Source organism: Fundulus heteroclitus, chromosome 15 (assembly GCF_011125445.2).
Source record: "Fundulus heteroclitus isolate FHET01 chromosome 15, MU-UCD_Fhet_4.1, whole genome shotgun sequence".
Classification (NCBI taxonomy): domain Eukaryota; kingdom Metazoa; phylum Chordata; class Actinopteri; order Cyprinodontiformes; family Fundulidae; genus Fundulus; species Fundulus heteroclitus.
Window position 1 is genome coordinate 40,528 of NC_046375.1, and position 8,824 is coordinate 49,351.

Sequence of the window (8,824 nt, forward strand, 5' to 3'; positions counted from 1 at the left end):
AGGGCCCGTCCGGACCAGCCCAGGGCGCCTGGAATTCGCCCTTGAGGGGGGGGCTCTGTAACGTTCCTGGCACTGGGGCTGTTAATTGCTGTCACCTGTTCCGGCTCCACCTCTCCAGTATAAAGGTCTCCTGCCTCTCAGCCTCCAGTGCCAGAACGTCTCGAGCCAACCCGGTGAGAACTTCCAGCCTTCTGAATTAACCTGTCTGTCAGTCTGAAGCCCGACCTGTTTTTGCCCTGTTTTTTGAGCCAGCTCTGCCCTTTTCGGATCCTGTTTGCCCGCCCTGAGTTCTGCCTGTCAGTCTCTGGATTTGGATTGCTCACCCGTGTACCGACCTTATCAGCCTGTGAGTACCTGAGATTGCCTGTCCCCCTAAACTGTCTGTTCTTTGGAGTCTGACGCGGACCTGGACCTGGAAACCCCTTTCGGATTTGCCCTTGGAAACCTCTGCCTAGTCAATCGCCCTCACGATATCGGACCCGGACCGGACTCGGACAAACGACCTTGGATAATCCCGCACGGACTCTGCCGCCCTCAGGGGCCAGAAGAAACACCGACAAGCCCACCCTCCACCAGGTTAGTGATCCAGCTTCTAGTTCACCTTTCTATCTGGCTCCGCTGATCACTAACCTGACGTCTCGTCTCCAGGAGCTGCCAGCCGCCGAGCGTGAGCCGCACGCAGCAAGGGCCGTGCAACCCCTTCTTTTAATAAAATATCAAAGCGTCACTGACCTGTTTTCGGGTTGTCTTTTGGGTCCATCCAAATTCATAACACATTTTCTTTTTTTGCTGGTTTTAGCAAGAAGGGTTCATAAAAACAAACTTTAAAACTATTAACACCCACTGTCATTATTTCCTTATATATCATGTAAATTTGGTGAGAAAAAGTTGCATCAGTGACAAAATGACAAATAAGAAAAAAACAACTCCTTTTTCTAACTAGCCCAGTGTTAGTGGTACCATGCTGTGGTAAAATACATTTTTGGTTATTTCTAAGAATTGTATCACATTGAGAGTACATTTTCTGGATAAATATTTGGAATAAAATATTTGGCTTCATCAGGATGTATGGATAATCAATTTCTTCGACAGGCATGTCAAAAGAATTGCCATCCAGGTTTGTCACATTCATTTTTCTCCTTTTAAATTCTGACAAGACAGAATGAATCATATTTAGACCAGAGTCCTTAAAAATAAACTTCCTAATCATTTAATCTGGATGGCATTAACTTGGCCTCTGGTAATAAAGTAAAAAATCTTGGTGTTATTTTTGACCACTAAATGTCATTTAAATCCCATATTAAACAGGTTTCCAGGTTTTCCTCTTTTAACCAGTGGAATATTGCCAAAATTAGAAACATTCTGTCCAGGGGTGATGCTGAAAAACTAGTCCATGCATTTGTTACTTCAAGGCTGGACTATTGTAATTCTTTACTATCAGGAAGTCCACAAAATGCAGTTCAAAGTCTTCAGCTGATCCAAAATGCTGCAGCAAGAGTTCTGATGAAAATCAACAAGAGGGATCATATTTCTCCTGTTTTAGCTTCCCTTCATTGGCTTCCTGTTAAATCAAGAATAAAATTTTAAATTCTTCTTCTAACGTTTAAAGTCCTTAATAATCAAGTTCCATCATATATCAGAGCTCTGATTACCCCGTATGTTCCTAACAGAGCACTTTGCTCTCAGACTGCAGGTCTGCTGGTGGTTCCTAGAGTCTCTAAAAGTAGAATGGGAGGCAGATCCTTTAGTTACCTTTGAGAGAAAGTCACAGATGTGTTGTTTTATATCAAAGATTGACCTTTTCTGCACAAAGGCTTAGATTTAAAATGAAGGGAGAAGAAACCATCAGAGCAACAGCTTCTATGTGAAGTTTTGGCTGCTGGATAAAACTAACATCTCACTGACCACAGATATAAAAGTCATAGAGAAGAATAGTTGTGTTTAGGGATGTTAAATAAATATGTAAGCAAAAGTTCAAAACTAGAGAAGTAAAGCATTTGAATGGAGAGTTGCAATGGGATAAGTTAAAAAGTGGATGATAATTTTTCATGTTTTATTTTAATTTAGAAATACCAAATATTAAACGGCAGACGTGGGACAGAGAGTGAAGTCATGATGAGGAGGTAAGATAAAATAAGATAGACTTCAAGATAAATTCACGTGTCACATCGGCTCAATAATCAAAAGAAGGTGCCAAAAGGAAGAAAAGGTGCATGAAGTATATAAAGTGTGTCCACATATATACAGTGGATCGAGAAAAAATAAAAATAAAAAAGGAAATAAAGCTCTATACCCTCAGCAGGATTCTGGAGGGGGCATGGGAGTTTGCCCAACCAGTCTACATGTGCTTTGTGGATCTGGAGAAGGCATTCCACCGTGTCCCCCGAGGGATCCTGTGGGGGGTACTCCGGGAGTATGGAGTACCGAGCCCTTTAATAAGGGCTGTCAGGTCTCTGTACGACCGGTGTCAGAGTCTGGTCCGCATTGCCGGCAGTAAGTCGGACTCGTTTCCGGTGAGAGTTGGACTCCGCCAAGGTTGCCCTTTCTCACCGATTCTGTTCATAACTTTTATGGACAGAATTTCTAGGCGCAGCCAAGGTGTTGAGGGGATCCGTTTTGGTGGCCTTAGGATTGCGTCTCTGCTATTTGTGGGGAATGTGGTCCTATTGGCTTCATCAGGGCGTGATTTACAGCTCTCACTGGAGCGGTTCACAGCCGAGTGCGAAGCGGCCGGGATGAAAATCAGTGCATATAAATCCGAGACCATGGTCTTGAACCGGAAAAGGGTAGAGTGCCTTCTCCGGGTTGGGGAGGATGTGCCGCCCCTAGTGGAGGAGTTCAAATATCTTGCTACTCCCTACTCTCACAGAACTCCATAGGATTTGGTTGCAAAAACAAGCAGTTTTCTGGCTGTGGGAAAACGTTTTACAGGTAATTCTACAGTCAGTGGATGTACTAACACTATCAACTACTAGGAAATTAGGTGCTGAAATATTTTGCATGGTATTTAACATATATATATATATATATATATATATATATATATATATATATATATATATATATATATATATATAATATATATTATATATATAAATATATATATATATATATACTTATTATATAGAAATATATATATATTTATATCTATATAAATATTATATATATATATGTTAAATACCATGCAAATATTTATATATATATATATGTATATATGTATATGTATATGTATAACAGTATATATAGGTATGACAGTGTGTTATAATATATCTTATATCTTATTTACTATAATCTATATATATAAATCTAAATATATCTAGTATATATATATATATATCTATATATATATCTATATATATATATATATATATATATATACTATATATATATATATATATAATACATATATATAGCGCGACGGGTAGCGCTACCCGTCGCGCTATATATATGTATATATATATATATATATACCCGGCCTTAGTCCTCAATGCAGTCAACCCAGGTTCAAATCCAACCTGTGGTCCTTTGCCGCATGTCTCTCCCCCTCTTTCACCCCCTTCCTGTCAGCCTACTTTCATACTCCACAAGAGCCGCAAAAAAGCCTCCAAAAAAATCAATAATATCCGCTTTAAATTGAGTTGTTAGTTAGACATTGACCCAAAACATCCAAACTTCTGTTTGCCTCAGTTAAAGTAATTGTCCTGTTTTTCTTGTTCCCAGGTGAGCAGTGATGAAGATAATAGTGCAGTGACTTTTGAAAATGTTGGAGCCACTGATGGAGTCTAATTGTTCTGCTCTTCTAATGGACGTCAGCGATTGATAACTTTAGAAATATCTCTTCAAAGTACAGTAGGCGATTTTAATAAGCTCAGGAAGAGAAGCGCTTACCTGACTCCGCCAGATAGATTTGCTCCGCATATCCATCTGGAAACCTTCCGTTGAAGTAATTTTGGGAAGGGGCGAAAATACTGGTTAGCTGATTGGCCTATGTTGGTGATAGACGGGCCAAATAAACCAATCAGATTCGTCGTCGCTCTGTTACGAGCGACGACGAAAACACAACCACAAGCCAAGCTACTCTTGCTGCTGCAGGTAAAGGCTTGTTAGCTCAGCAAAGAAATACTCTGTAATTCCGATAAAACTTGCTCGATAGCCACGCTAACGCTAGTTTCATCGGCTGAAGCCGCCATGTTCTTTAGACTGAACTGTCGCGCTTCTCGTTGCGTCACACCTCAACCCGCCTCAAAGCCAACGCTGATTGGACGTTCGTTTGGTGAACGGCTCCAAATTTTCTTTAAAGCCGGGCGTACACTGTACGAGTTTTTCAGTCGTGGTACTTATATACATCTCAAACTGTGCGAGGGAACCGCGGGGTTTAAAAGTTCACCGCTCACGATCTGTGCAGCGCGACGCTCGGACGAGACCGGACTGCTTAAGCCGGGCGTACACTGTACGAGTTTTTCCCCTTTTCGGGCCGATTCTTCAGCCGTGCGAGCATTTTTTGAATCGGCCGAATTTCAGCTTGATCGTAGAGGGGGGGAGGAGGGGGGACTGGCTTCTCACGACTACCTCCAGATCAGGAATCGGACGATCGGTGAAAATCAAACATGTTTGAAATTCAGTCGGCTGTCGTGAGGTTTTCGTGAGCGCATCCTGCTGTTCAAGCAGAGCTACGAGGGGGCGCCCTCCCCTCCTCTCCGTCCCCGCCAGCGGAGGGAGGGAAGCGGGCGTCCCTGAAGCAACCTCCGGCCGGTGTTGGGGAGGGTGAGCCGTCCGGTCCGCGCAACGCGCTGGCCGCCTGTTTCGGCACTCCTCCGCGGTCCGCAACGCGCTGGCCGCCTGTTTCGGCACTCCTCCGCTTGTTGGGGGGGCGGGCCGGGCGACCTGCCGTGCCGCGCGGCCGCCGGTGCGTCTCGTCCCTCCTCTCTCCCCTCCGTTCCCCTGACGCCCGGTGCCTCCTGCGGGCTTCGCCAGAGCTGGGCTCGAACCCCTGCTCTGGGTCCCTGTCACCTACCGTCGCTCGCCTGCCTCTGCCACCACAGTGAGCGGTCCCAGAGGGGACACGACGTACAGTGTGGAGAGTATCCAGACTGATCTGCGAGTGAAACCTTGAAAGCTCGCGAGATCAGGGTGGTCTCACGAGGCTAGAGAAGCGCCACTAAAAAATCCAGAATCATTTACCAAAGCCTGTTTATATTCCTTTTTGTCACTAGTGGCCTTTGATGAAGGGAAGCTGACAGGAAGAGGGGATAAGAGAGAGGGGGACGACATGCAGCAAAGGGTGAACCTGGGATGGCCACATCGAGGACTAAGGCCTCCATATATGGGTCTGTGCCACCAGAGTGCCCACAAAAGCCTGTTTTAATATTTATCCCTACCTCTGTATTAAATTATACATGTAATAATTAGGAATCTGATAGTAGAGGAATCTGGACCTAAAATATCTAGCACAGTCCTATTGGTTCAGAATACACATGTACCAAATAATTAGGGCACCGCATGCAAAAGCCCGCCCTCCAGCGCAGCATAATTTGAGCCCAACTGGGCGTAGGTTGATAGAGTAGCAAGAGGTCAGGAGGGGAAGAGCCCAAGTCAGCATGAGTGGACCAGAGGGCACCGAGCCTCAGACCCAGACCCATCCACTCACTCACCTTGACAAGAAAACAAGAAAAGCTTCCTGTTGGGCCTCAAAGAGACGTAGATGTTGCTTGTTGAGCTCCCCCATGCTGACCTTATTATTCAGTCAGTCAACAAGATAAGTTAGCCACCGTCTAGGATGACAGGCCGACTGTGTACGTTGTTTTAATCTGGGAGGATCGTCATTTTTGGATTGACCGTCTTTTCATTTTTTGCAAATATGCCGGACCTGAGGAAGGAAGCTGTAAAAGCTAATGGAGCATCATCTTGTTAAGAGACAAAGACATTTTTATTATTCTAACTTTTAATTCATATGGACATATGGTCTCTTCTTTCTGACAATTAATGTTTTTTATTTGCTATTTCTATACATAAATTATTCTCCTACTGTAAATAACTGAAACACAGTTTTAAATGAAGGGAGAGATGAAACAGTCCAGATGAAGCTTTTCAGCTTCTGTCCTATCTGTTTTTATTTTAAATATATTTCACAGAATACTACATTTGTCATGACCTCAGTGTTAACAGAATAGGAAAACAAAGCTTTAAATTAAATAGAAAAGTTGGCAAACGATATTAATGAACTAAGGCTTTATTTCTGGTGATTTCAGTCACTTTCAGGAATATTTCCCTCTCTGTCAGGTTATTGGTGCTTAATGGATGTAGAACATGTTGCACCTCTGCTCTTGTTTTATTTAAGGGTCTGTTTTTATTATGCTAGCTTAAATAAAATAAAGCAAAGTTCCTTAATAATGCTACTGTAGATACTGGCACTGCTGTGTAACTATAAGAGTGTAATATAACATTTACTTAATAAATCCATATTCTGAACTAAATAATTTAGGTCGAATATATCCAGTCGTCTCGTTGCTGTAGCTACATGAACTGTTGAGCAACAGGTAAATCTAATCTATGCTGGTTCTAAATACATCGGCTGTCCTAAACACGACACTTTTCCTAAATAAGACATTTTAGAAACATCTCTTCACACATGGAGGCTCTTAAGTTTATTTTTTCACTGTGTCAACCAAATGAGTAAACCAGGAAACTTTCCTGAACCTCCATAGACAGAAAATAATGTAAACTGTAGATTCCAAAAGGATTCTAGTTTCCTTTTAATACAGTTTTCCTACATATTCGACCAATTCTAGAGGCTATATTTTAAGAAAACTAACAGTATGTATTATTAAAAACCATCTTACAACCTATTTTAATATATTAAGAACATAATGAAGTTTATTAAGATAAGTGTTGTGAAACAAAATTAATATAAGTTTCACAGGGATACAGACATTAACAACCAGTTAAGTTTATTAATTAAGTTTTCCACACAGCTTAGTAAACATGGAATAACTTGTATTTATTAACCTTTGACACATCCAGCTGTTGAACCATCTGCTCATCATCATCAGTCAAAACCTTCAGAGCTTTTATTCATAGTGTGGTAGGATGAAGTGGATGGAGACTCGCCTGCTGATGGTGTAATTACTCAGCTCTGCCAGTAGAGGGAGCGCTCTGTTAAAGCAGGGCTAAATCACTGGTGCAGACATTTGCAGCTGAGACTTGTAATGGTGCACTTCCCTGTTGCTGGGCTTTAGTGCCTCCTGTCATTACTGTTGTAGTTCTGTTATATTCTGAGTTATTTACCTGCACATCTCAATGAGGGAGGAGTGTTTGCTGTCGTTGGTGCTGCCCACCATCTTGCTGCTGCTTTGCCTGCAGAGGTTTGATCTCTTTTTGCTACAAATCAGTGGAATAGTCCAGATTCTCTCTTTTGGGTTTAACTGTTGCTTATGCTGGATTGAGCTCAGGGATTTCTTCTTTTACAAAGTTTATTTGATTATATGTTTTTAACAGGTTCACTGGCACCTACCACTAAGCCTCAGTAGCTGGTAGATTATTGGTCTTTATCACCTTTTTTAATGTAATAATTTCATAAACTATTACTTTTTTTAAATAATAAACACTGTAAATTCAAGTTTTAAACTATGTCTCTGGCTTTTTGTAATAACGTACCTGTGGGTCCTAAATTGTGATTTCCTGAGTGGTGGAGTAAGCAACTATCAGAATCCGGCCTGTCAAGGCAATTTATCCAGCCCTCAAGCACCAAAAGGCATATCATGTCATAAAGTAGAAAGATGTATCCTTTTAAATTGCATAAAGTGGCTAAAACTATTCACTTAACTATGTAGTAACAGAATCGTTCCACTAGATGTCAGTTTTCCCACAGCGCATTACAAAAAAGAGAAAAAGTGATGCACAATGATGAGTTTAAAGTGTAACTCACTCCAATATCAACTTTATTTGTAGGTGAACTGTATAAACTGGACATAAGTTGCTACTTTTATGTTACAGTGCATTTTTTAAATTTCTATATGAACTGAAATGAAATTATGAAATCAAAAGTATCATCTATTAATGTGCAACCAGCCCTTTTAATGACTCCATGATGCCAAAGTGGGCCAATATAGAAATGAGATTGACAGCCCAAACCTCTCCTGCTAGAATATTTTCACAGAAAGCCCCTTTGGTTCTCAGAAATAAACCTTTCATGGTTCCAAGAGGAACTGAGATCAGTTCACGTCTTAACTGCATCAAGCAGGTGAGAAGAACTGGACTTTAACACATTTATAATTAAAATATGTTCTTTACACATTCGTCATCTTCCTCTTTTTGACTGAGAGAAAACTTAATGATCATCTGTTGCTGTTAACTCTGGACATTTACTGGTCACATGTTTAGCTTTACCAGGAAAGATTCATTTTAAAAGTTATATTTCTGTAATTAATCAACCTTTGGATTGTTCTAAATAATCAGTTCATGTTTAAAGTCTCTACATTATGCTGCTGTGACCTCTGACTGCATTTCCACCATGTCTTATCTATATTAAACTAAAGCCTAACCATCAGTCAGTTTAAGGAAGTGACATCATGAGAGTCAGAGGAAGTAGACGCTCCGTCTCTCTACCAGAGTCAGTCACACAGTTGGACTGAGACTGAGAACAACAGACGCTCGATGGCTGAATTCACATGGATTACAGTGTTTTCCTTATGGATGCTAACCTTTACAGGTGAGGATATTTAAATCCATCTATTGCATATGATCATTGTTAAAGAATTTCATTAATACTACAGTTTGGCCAAGAAATATTTGGGCAGTGACACAATCTTCATGATCTGGGCTCTGT

At 41.3% G+C, this 8,824-nt stretch overlaps 1 long non-coding RNA gene across 1 annotated transcript; it reads left to right on the top strand.

Moving 5' to 3' along the window:
• The first annotated feature begins 489 nt into the window (after positions 1–489).
• LOC118566119 lies at positions 490–727 on the top strand. The gene is made up of 2 exons (XR_004932814.1): positions 490–576; positions 649–727. It is a non-coding gene; the product is annotated as an uncharacterized LOC118566119 (long non-coding RNA).
• The last annotated feature ends 8,097 nt before the right edge of the window (positions 728–8,824 follow it).